The sequence below is a fragment of the Ornithodoros turicata genome, chromosome 1 (assembly GCF_037126465.1).
Source record: "Ornithodoros turicata isolate Travis chromosome 1, ASM3712646v1, whole genome shotgun sequence".
NCBI lineage: Eukaryota > Metazoa > Arthropoda > Arachnida > Ixodida > Argasidae > Ornithodoros > Ornithodoros turicata.
The window spans coordinates 63,344,135-63,355,947 of NC_088201.1; the positions used below are offsets into that span (position 1 = coordinate 63,344,135).

The window sequence follows — 11,813 nt, forward strand, 5'->3', positions numbered from 1 at the left end:
TTTACCGGAACAACAGGCGCTGCTCGAAAGACAACGACGGAAAATAGAGAGCCGCTATAAAGTCCGCTAATTTGCACATTACAACACTACAAAGCGATATATGAACAAGTCGTAAACAGCAACCGCTCGCTCACACACACAAGAAACGATGTACCCAACGTTGCTAGACACCATCCGAACTCCGAAGTGAGAGTAGCAAAACAACAAGATATCAAAACACGAAAGGAAGAGTATTGATCCCCCCTCCTTCTATAGCATGCAAAACGTGATTTGCGCTGAGATGAACATATATGTTCATGACGCGAGTAATTTTCACTTTTCACTGATCCAAAGGAGGTCACGTGGGATTGCTCGACGCTTGCGAAATTGCGAAATCAACAATGAAAATGGCGAAACGAAACTTGTGAATCGTGCATTTGCTCTTCATGGTAGCTGCCAAAAAATCGAATCAAACTTATGGGACACTGGATTACAGGTATGTTGGCATCTTTTTCATTCCTGCATATCATTACACTATACGTGAATACATGGTGTCATGTCTCACGATGCTGGGGAAGTGTGCATGGTTCTAGACTTTTAATTCTTGATCGCGTAATCGAAATATCGGCACCTCTCGCATTGTGGCTTGCATGTGACCAACCAAGTGCTGTTCCCTTACTAGCGCTTCCTACAAACGACAAAACGAAACATGTGGGAATGTATATTTTTGATTACTCATATGTAACAAGAAAATGTATCGTTTTCAGGTTGCTGCCACTACTCCATGTGCCCGCAATTGTCTTGCGTGTATGATTACACTAACGGCGTCGCCCACCACGGCGGAAGTGTTTTGCGTACACGCGTTTCAGCATGAAGCCTGCAGGTAACATCTGATGTTTACCCTTCGGATATTCTGAATTTACATATTGTCGCTTAGAGGAATTCCGAATGCCCAGAGTGACACACACTTTTAACATTGTGACATCAGTGCAGTGGCATAAGCTCTAATGTAGTGCCCCACGAAAATGAACAAGGGGTAGTGGTTTATCCAGAATCCCAAGCACGAGAAGGGTGTTGGAAAAAATTGTTGGAATAGTTACGTCATTACAGCTTAACATATCATTACAGACGTATCTGAAGCTGAAATCGCAAGGGCACCCCCTGTAGGGGGTGCACAGGCAAAAAAGTTAGGGGGGGTCTTGATAAACCACTGACGAGTAGGACTCCTCCACCCCATGTCAAGCCTCATAAAACACCTCCTGAAATAGTTTCCTCGCTATGCAGCTGCATTATTATGACGTAATTGTCATTGTTGTCCATAATTCTTGAATATGTTTTGAATATATGAAAAAAAAAGTCTGCTTGACAGCATATGCCTTATAGTCATCATCAAACAAGAGCATATGTCATTTTGTTCAGTGGCTTATGTACTTTTTTGTAAATTTCAGGTGGACGTAAATTGTAGAAGGCAGCTAGTGGGGGAGAAGATCATGGTCATAGGTCATGTGACTCCTGGAGCTCCCAGTGGGCTCCCTTGTGGAGTACTTTTCAGAACACACACACATACAGTTTGCTCACAGAACCAACGAGTAGGATGTTGCTTGAATACTGAGAGAAAATGGCGTAACACATACAAATATCGTGTGACACATATGACAATAAAAACATTTTTCACAAGGGATGCATGAGACACTGTCGCAATATTGTGTGCATGAACCATTGTGTGTGACACAAGCCATGGGGGCACACCGCCTCGGACACATTTTGGGAAGCATAAAACACAGTATATACAGAGCTACTATGGTGGATGCTTCTTTTTTCTTTTTGGCCGTTATGAGACATCTTCGGCCGTAATGAGACTACCTTCGGCCGTATTGAGACTTTGGCCGTAACGAGACACTTGGGGATTAAAGGATTTTCGGCCGTAATGAGACTTTCGGCCGTAATGAGACTCGGGCCGTAATGAGATGTTACCAATTGTCCTGGTCACCACATATAGAAATGATCTGTTCCAAAGCGCTGAAGAAGGTTGGCTATTTGAGGAGGACATTAAAATTTGCTACACCTGAAATTAGGTTACTTGCATACAAAACGCTAATACGCCCGGCCCTGGAATATGCATGCGAAGTGTGGGACATACAATAAGTCTTATATTGCTAAACTTGACTCGGTCCAAAATAAGGCAGTACGTTTTATATTATCGCGTTACGATCCATGGTTTTCACCAAGTACAGCACTTCGTGATCTTGACATTACTCCACTAAAGGTTCGACGGCGTGCTCTTCGCCTTAGAACATTTCATTATATTATTAATGGTAAAGTAAGAATTCCTTTTAGCAAATATTTATCATACGCAGGAAGATCCTCACTCAGAAGCTCTCATCAGCTAAATATTGTGCCCATTTGGCCCGTGTTGACGTTTTTAAGTATAGCTTTTTTCCTTGTTTCGTTGAAGACTGGAACCCTCTGGATGGTTCTGTCCGCCAATTCTCCTGTGAATGCTTCTTTGATGCACTCCTGCAATAACCCCTTAAAGGGGTTGCAGTATGTTTAAATAAATAAATAAAGAAATAAAAAAAAAACGTCGGGTGAAAGTGATTGCGTTTGCGAGTTCTGAGCGTAAGTTCCGCTTATTCCTGTTCGTCACAGAAAGCACCTGCTTGCAGACGTATGTTGATAGAGGTGTCTTGTGATGTAAAGCCACAACTTATTTTTATTGGACGTCTGTTGTACAGAACATAGACAGGTTTCTCTGCGACAGCATACGTCTCTTCGGATACTTTCGTTCAACGTAAGAATAAAACGAAGCCGCACTAACTTCAGCGAATTTGTTCTATATCGACACGTCGCAATCAGGAACGTTGTCACAAATACGGACCCCCCCCATAGTCGCCTGCGACTGATCCGGTTCGTTTCTGGTTGCTTTGAAGGCACCAATATTGCAATTCCGGCATGTAGGGCTTGCTCAGAAATTTTGGTAGTAATGTACAAGTAATATCAATCAAGCAAACAGAGACATCAGCAAAGACGACCAGAGTAACAGAGACACAAACAGGGAACGTCGAACCTTCAACCTTCGATCATACGATTAAAGGTTAATTATGATTAAAAGTCGAAAGTTCGACGTTCCCTCCTGTGTGTCTGCGTTACCTTCATCGTCCTCTCTGTTGTCATGTACAGTTGGGGACACGGTTAGCTAAAACCGCCTGTCAGTACTTCGCCGTCCCATATCACCTTGCTCGCGCTTAAAAGTGTTGTGCCAATATTGTATGTGAAGGTGGATCGTGTGCAGCACGTGTTTATTACTCGAAAGAAATAGTCTCGCAGCACCCGTATATTGTAAATGCGATAAACCACGGAGTGCTGATTTTAGACGACCGTATCCCCCACAGTACCAACCGGCCCCGTTCGTCTCTTAGAGTCACCGGCAATATTTTTTTGTATACTAACCAATGCAAGATAAGCTGCACGAGTGCACAACCCACTTATAGCGCCACGACCGTTCATGAAGCTTGGGACGATCTTTTTCTGCTCGGGGGCTACGCGGGCCGCCACTTCGGTACCCCTGCCATAGGACTTGGGTCCTTATTGTAAAAGGGCCCCCGCATCACCACCAGCATGTCGCCCCTGGCGATGGAACTCCCCATTCATCACCTCACAATAAAGTTCGTGTTGTTGTTGTTGTACTGATAGTTCTTCCTATCTACAGGGTGTTACCCTATAAAAGTCTACTCGCGCCGGCACTCCATGCTTGGCAAATACACAATGCCGGAATCATACGTTTCGCGTAATAACTTCGCATCGCGGGGCTCAATCGCGTGGAAATTTAGCATGGTTGATTGTCCCTAAGAGCTTTACATGCAGACAGTCCAATGTTGCGCGTGCATTGAGTATTTGCAAAGCACGGCATGCCGGCGCTGGTAGACTTTTATAGGGTAACACCCTGTACTTGTGGCAGCTAGCTCTAACGTATTCCGGGACACCCTTCTTCTTTTTCTACCCCCTTTATAGGGTTGCCACCATGCCGGTATTATACCGGCACGGCCGGTTATTTAGGCGCTCTGCCGGTTGCCGGTAGGAAGGTGATACCGGCAGCCTTTTGCCGGTATTTGTGGCTCAAGACCTTTCATAAGGGCTTTTACAGGGTTTTCCCTTCAACATTTCACTACAGCTTGAATAAATCTGGAGCACAGACCCAGCTCCGCAGTCACCAGTCGTTTTCTTAGTTATTCATTCTTATTATTATTCATTGTTATTATTATTGTCATTGTTATTAATTAAGTCTTGCATTCGGAGGGGACAAGAGCAGTGGTTGTGCGAAGTTGTTAGTGGTTGTGTCGAGCCAGCTAGACCTGAGGCCGTGTACAACCTTCATGAGATATTTGCCTGCAAAGAATGGTTTGTCTGCGTCGATGCGTTTTTCAAAGTAAGTGGCAGCCTAATCCGGTTGCTCCAATACGATCCAGAAGGCACCGCACGCTAGCTTGAGGGCGCTCTGGTGGTTTGCCTGAGCACGCCCTCTATGGTGACTCCGTACATTTTGACTCGGTACCAAACGGAGCCGTTCATTGCTTTGGTACGTTTGGGACAGTATCACGGCGTACGTGCAGTCACGCGTGTTTTATTTGGCGGCTTTCCTCCCATTGACCTTCCAGACTACTTCTGTGGAAGTACCGTCAAGAAAGGAAATCTGCTCCGGAATGCAAAACACGTGAAAGCCGTACACGAGGAAGTCTTCAGTGACGGAAAATCGAAACTGACGGCACAGTGTCTGGCCTAGACGAACACACGTAGGGTAAGGTGGGGCAAAATGAGACAGAAATTTGCACTTGAATATGAAATTTTAAATTTTTCGTGTTTTCAAAAAAAAAAAGAACAACTAGCCATAGGAATTCTCAGGGGTCTAGAGCTTCTAACCTATAAACGCAGAACGGATTTAGGCGGTCTAAGATAACAGAACAAGAAATTCAAAAATGCAGGTTGTCTCACCTTGCCCAACCCTCGGGGCAAGACGAGACATCGAGTGGGGAAATATGAGACACGCCGTGGTAATTAACTATACAAATTAGTTTTTGCAATCCAATCAGACAATGTAAAGCCCGTAGGCTCCTACGCAACCCCCTTGAGCCCATCGCTCGCATAAAGTGCAATAAAACCACACATAACCCGGTACTATTATTCTCCGCCGTTCTTTGCAAATACGGCACAGCCAGTCTGACATGTGACTGGTCGCTTGTTTGCGTGCGCTTCTGCTTTGCTCCAAATATCCTAGGAAACAGGAAAATTTGCTGCCAAATCCTAGGCAATATACAAAAAAAAAAAAAAAAGAAATATCTGAGGAACAAGCATAAGACCACCTAATAGTTGATTTACCAGTTTCTAAATTACATTAAATTTAAATTATGTTAAAGGAAAAGGGAAAGCATAAAACTTTATGGCAGGTTGCTTTCCCTTGACGGGAGCCCTGTTGTTGTGGCAGCTTACTACGCAGCAATAGCAGCCGTTCTTCCGTTTTCGCCCAGAACCCATTCACAAAACGTGAAGGTAAATGTCTCTCGAGCCGTCTGACTGTTGTTGTATCACGGTCTCGGTGTCGTAACCAGCTTAAACTAACTTCAACCCTTCCGAGCGGTGATCGAAATCGATGCAGTTGTACGGGACTGCGCGGCAGGTACCAGGAGGTTACCCACATTTAGCCTAGTGGGGGCGCGGGTGTCGGCCGAAAACTTTAGCGTGCTGTCCCTATACCAATTTCTAGCATCAATGATATAGCCACACACAGGAACATATGTTTCCCTGTATTATCTTGAGCGAGCACGCTCTCTCACGTGTGTGCTCGTCCAACCCTCACCCCACTTTCCCTTTTTCACGAGCCTTTCCCTCTATAGTGTGTTTTCACATGACGTCAAACGAATGCGTTTGGCCGCCATGGTGGTGGTCACATTTTCGGCGCAGCTGCCGAGATAATCTAGCATTTGCTCGAAAACGAAGCCTTGAATGGTTGTTTGAAATCCGGTTGCGTCCGTACTCTTCTTTTATCCCGAAGACACTTCGTTATTGTCGGACTGACATTTTCTTTTATGAAAACTTTGGTTGTCGCATCGAAAAATAGTGCAGTTTGTCATCTTTCAATGCCGCTAGCACCAAAAGTGACCACCAGTGGGAGGAGTTTACAAGCATCCCACGTCACGATGTGACGTAGGTGAAAACTCCCTAATAGTAAAATAAAACTTCCCAGCCTGTAGTTCTCACTACTAAAGCTTCGGGTCATCTTCTTTCACGCCTGATGCAGCAGTTTGTAATGGCCGCAGTGCAACTACTCAGGTGACTCTTTTCGGCTGTAGTTCGAGTCACACGGGCTCCGCCTCATGGCGTGCGTCATATGTCACATGAGTAGGGACAGGGAGAGCGGTTATATCTCATATGGCCCGAAAAGAAATTGGGCCTTTTGAGTATTTGGGTCAAATGAGCAGGGCAGCATAAGGTGTCCAGAAGGCCCTAATGCCCAGAAGGCCCAAATGGTCATATGGCCCGAAAACCAGGAAGGCATCAGATTGACCTGTGAGGTCATGGAACCGCAAACAACAGAAGCGTATTTCCCCATTCAACTAGGCCAGTCCCAACCTTCCCTCACCTGAAAGAAAGGCTTCTGTTGCCTCAGGGTCCCAAAACTTGCACTGATAAAAGTACAGTATTTTTCTGTGTATAAGCGCCGTTATACATTTTAAAAAAAATTCTCCGAAGAAGTCCTGCGCGTCATCTAATGTCATCATATGCGCGTCATCATCCTGCGCAGGACTTCTTCAGATAACTTTTTTAAATATATAACGGCGCTTATACACAGAAAAGTACGGTATTTCTATCAGTGCAAGTTACGAAATTTGGTGACGGAACAAACGATCTCGGAAAAAATGATTCCCGAGGGCTTAGAGCGGAAAAAACGGTCCCATGCGTAGGCATGGTTTGCTACGTTCAAACCCCTCCCGAAATCGTACATTTGGTAGCATGTTTGGGATAGGGAAACGAGGAATAAGCCCTTCTCTCCTATGTAAATTTCCCCCTGAACCCCTCCAGAAATATTTTTTCTGGCTACGCTATACTGCCGTGCCCGGCTTGGTTACCTTCGCAGAAAAAGTGGTACTCATTGTGCGTCATAGCAGTACTCCAGAGAAGGTTGAAAAGCTTTTAATGTGGCAAACGGATAAGTTATTCAATAAAAACATTAGGCACAGAGCCTACCAAATGTACCGAACGAAATATTAAACGCTGTAAGGATTCATATTTATTTGTATTCAGTTTTTGCCACATCTATATCTTATTTGCTTGAAAATTTGTTTCCTCATTTCAGCACATTTATTAATATTTTTAGTTCAGTTACCTTTTTCTCCTCTGTCGCATTCATTTAATATTGTGCATAGGAGCAAAGGAAATATCTAGGACACTCCTAATCTTCCCTCCTGGTTTTCGGGCCATATGACTATTTTGGCCTTCTGGGCATTTCGGCCTTCTGGACACCTTACCCTGCCCTGCTCATACAACCCGAATGTTCAAAAAGCCCAAATCTTTTTCGGGTCTTATGAACATTTGGGCGTTCTCATCACTTGGGCCTTATGCACACTCGGGCCATATGAGATGATACCAGGGAGAGCAAGGGAGAAGCGGGAATGGCTCGGGAAGAGCAAAGACGGGGAGGTAAGATTGGTATGTGCACGGCTGCAGAATTGTTTCCAAGTAGGGCGATTTTTTGGCGAGTTCTAACTTAAAAAAAGGTATTAAGAGCGGTTATATGTACGCAGCCCATCAGACTGAGAACACGATAAACATTCCGTTAAATGTTCCGTTGAAACAGTCAGCACTTCCAGCACGTCATGAAATATTATTTGCGCTGTTGCCTGTGTACCGCTGTCCGAGGCGTGTTACCCCATTACGGCTTCTCAAATTCAGCATTATGTATTCGATGCACGGCGATTTTCAAGTTTATCTTACTTCACAAAATAATATTATCATGGCTATGTGTAATTTTTGTACGTGTAACGTGTTTACTCCCATATTAGCTTCTGTGAAGTAGGGTAGGGTCCTGAGGCTACCAGGGGTAAACATCGCACATCATCATAACTTCTCTATCATTTATTTTTGTTGTTGTACGTGCTTCCGATTTTCGATATATATATATATTAACAAGAACAGACACAGAGAAACTCTTTCATTAAATGGAATACAATAATCACATGTATATTGCTCTCAGTCTATTCTTTTGCTCTTTTATTTTATCTTATGTTTCCAGCGATTTGAGCACACATTTGAATCACACATCACAGACACAACTGCTTGCTCACACCTGTCGCACTTAGTCTAAATTGTGACAGAAGACGAAAGTTCAGAACAGTCCTCTTGCGATTTGTAGTTGTTGATCGCAAAATTTTCCGAAGTTCAGCAGCAGGCACTTGTGTTGCCGTTCGGCAAACACTGATCCCCATTTTGCGTTTCTTCCCCTTTTTTATTTGGTCTAATAAATATATCCCCCCACCCATCTTGCCCGCGAAGACTAGTGAACGAGTTACTCTTCTTCTTGCAATCTGGAATGATATGCTTGGTTTAATAAACGAACAAAAGCTTTCCTTGTCGTATGAATTATTTTGAGTGACAAATACCCAGCGCTGTCACAGGTCGGCTTTCCTATTTTGCCCGGGGAAGCGGTGAAATTTCAGACACTTCCCCGTTTCGCTCGAGAGGAAGAACCACCTGAACGCACTCAGTGTAGCGAACCTCTGTCGGTTTTACACACACTCGAACTGCAGCCGAAAAGAGTCTCCCGGTGACCCGTGCCCAAGCACAACTTTCCAATCCGTTTACGCCACACAAAATGGTGCAAAATGATAAGGGTTGACCGACATTCGCGCATCAAGTGCTCAACGCGTGCAGAATGCTCCTCTGCTTGACAAAAACAGGACACTATTCCATGCAGAAACACAGAAAACAAGACATCCTTTTCAAGGTTTGCCTACATCCACTAAAGCCTGATGATGGCATTTGACACCGTACGAATAAAATACAGTAGTTATGCGCTGAATCAAATATGCATCATATTGTTGTCTTCAAATAAGTCCGCAGATGATGATCCAGAGGCTTAAAAGATTATTTGCCATGTGTGAGGCCATTCCATGCCAAATGTGAGGGTTGAAATGGGTTCACAGGTGATGGCTGTGCTGATTTTGAGCAGGTGGTGGTGGTCTTTGCCATTGTTTTGTTCATAAGCTGAGGTGATGAAAGGGCTCGCTGAGCATCACCGTTTAGTATACCCTCAGGACCATTCACAAGGCCGGTGAAGTTACATGCGGGTTGTCAGCGCAAATTGAATGGATAAAGGTTACGTTTGCGATTTGCTATAAAAGCACTTACACTTAAAATATATCGTAGAACGTGAAGAAAAAACAATGTACAAGTTTCCGGCGATGCAGAATCAAAAATAACAAAGACGGTTAAGAGCATCAACTGTTTACTATACAGGGTGTCCACGCTAAGTGTGAACAGGTTTTTTAAAAATATATAAAACACTTTTTCCAAGATGAAATCAATTGCAATATAGCATATATGCTGAAGGGCACTCCCTAGCAGGGCATTAGCAAAGTCCAAAGGCAATGTCTTTATTAACTTTCGTTAATTAACTTTTTAATTATAGAAGCTACAAAGTTGTCCCGATGAGAACATCTGTTCCTTTCGGTCACCTGATATCGTAGCCGTTTTCAGAACAAAAATCCGTTCGATAGATCGCCCGCAAAAAAATCGTGAAGGAACGCCATTTTTTTCTTTATTTGACATTGCCTTTGGACTTTGCTAATGCCCTGCTAGGGAGTGCCCTTCAGCATATATGCTATATTGCAATTGATTTCATCTTGGAAAAAGTGTTTTATATATTTTAAAAAAATCTGTTCACACTTAGCGTGGGCACCCTGTATACATAAAAAACAAGACTTTCGTGCAGTAGGCTGCACTTCTTCAGGTTTTCAGGTCTTCTTAAAATATACGCAGAACATCAAATAATGGTACGACCCCTGTTCTCAACTCCCCAGATGAAATTCTATTTGGCAGGTAACTGTTGTGGTATAGGAGGAGCATTTCCCCTCCCCCGTGTTAATTCCAAAAATCCGCCATGAGCGTTGCAATCTCCTGCCCCAGTCCGCCATAGAAAATTAAATACAGTCGACCCCCGTTTATCCGGACTTCATTTATCCGGATCCCGCGGTATCCGGACAAAAGGTACGGGAACAGATTTTCCTCCATGTATTTTGTTCTCGTCTATCCGGACTTCAGCTTCCGGACTCGGACAAGAATTCCAGGGAACGAAAGTCGAAAATTCTTGTAATCCAGCTTCAGTTATCCGGACTACCGTGAGTAAGAGGAGACGCTGACCCCACTTCGTCACCCTTTTCGCTGTTTTGGGGTTATTCCCGTCACACGTCGGGGACCTACATTCCTCCGTAGGGGAGACAACCGTGCACGATGACCCCCTTTTCTATTTGTGCGTCACGTTGACCAGTCGAGTCATTTGGAAATATCTCGAGCAACTGTCCGGTTCTAGAGGGGAAAACTCCAACCCGAGGGCCTGCTGCTTACGGCCCGTTGAGCTGCGATTCCTGATGCAGAGACTCACTGCGACTGCCGTAGATGATGCTGCGGTTTCTGACTACGTTGACGTTGATAAGGATGATGACGCGTGTGCAGCTATGACTGACGACGGTGTGTCTCCGATCATGTGCAGCAAGACGGTGCCGATGACGCCAGTGAGAAACAAGGCTCGGACATTGACACTTTGCGACCGCACTCACATTCTTCGAGCAGCGCAACAGCGTGGCTCAACTCAATGCAATTAGCAAAAGTTTGCAGGAATCGAGTGCCTACACTACTATGTAACAGCTGTCATTGACGAGATTTCTGTGGTTTAATTAAACCTTACTCTGTAGGACGTCTCTATTCGGTCGTTTCATTTATCCGGATGCCCCAGTATCCGGACGATTTCGCCGGGGACGGCACCGTCCGGATAAACGGGGGTCGACTGTATTTACAACAAAAATGTTGCAACGAAATACACGTACCGCGGCTAATTTCGCCTACACCGACATTCCAACGGTGGCAAGATCACATACAGGGTGTCCCAGAAAACGTGTCATTGAATTATAATAAAAAAACTACACCACCTAGAGTCATGCGGTTAATGGCATTTGTTCTTACTGGGTTTTTGCCACCTCCTCATGTGAATGTTGTGTAACGTAAGTTTAATTATGTAAATTTTTGCGAGCTTAAGTCGGAAATTTGCCTAGTAAAGGTCACTTTTTTACCCCACCAATGTGAAGAGCGTGTCTAATTTAGTCAAATTAATGATAATTGACAGTGATATTTACGAGCTTTACGAGGGGGGGGGGGGCGATTTCTGGGGAAATCATTTTAGGTACCCTAGCCTAGATGTGACAGGCAAGGTATCGGAAGGTGTATGGGAATACTAATTGGGCAAATTGAAATTTGTTTATCGTTACAAAATCCGGACTTGTCATCGTCCTGTTTTATGACAGTTGGTGTAGCGCGATATGCATAGCCGAAGAAAAAAATTAACAGGCACTGTGTCGAAAAACAGATTCGCGACTGGTGCAGCAATATCCAGCAATAGCAAAAGTTACAATTTTAAGACAAGAGACCAAAGAGAGAGAGAGAGAGAGAGAGAGAAAGCCTCGTGAAAATTAATTCTGTCTCATGATACCACGTGTTGCAGCGTCATGGGGAAATGGCTTTTCATTGCGAATCGCATTAAAGCTCAAGACAAGTTTGAGCCAGATATATCA

The 11,813-nt window shown here is 44.2% G+C and overlaps 1 long non-coding RNA gene across 1 annotated transcript; it reads left to right on the forward strand.

Annotated features, from left to right (window-relative positions):
• Positions 1 to 372: 372 nt before the first annotated feature.
• On the forward strand, positions 373 to 1,948 carry LOC135399672 (uncharacterized). Its single transcript, XR_010424382.1, has 3 exons — positions 373 to 475; positions 747 to 862; positions 1,428 to 1,948. It is a non-coding gene; the product is annotated as an uncharacterized LOC135399672 (long non-coding RNA).
• Positions 1,949 to 11,813: the final 9,865 nt, after the last annotated feature.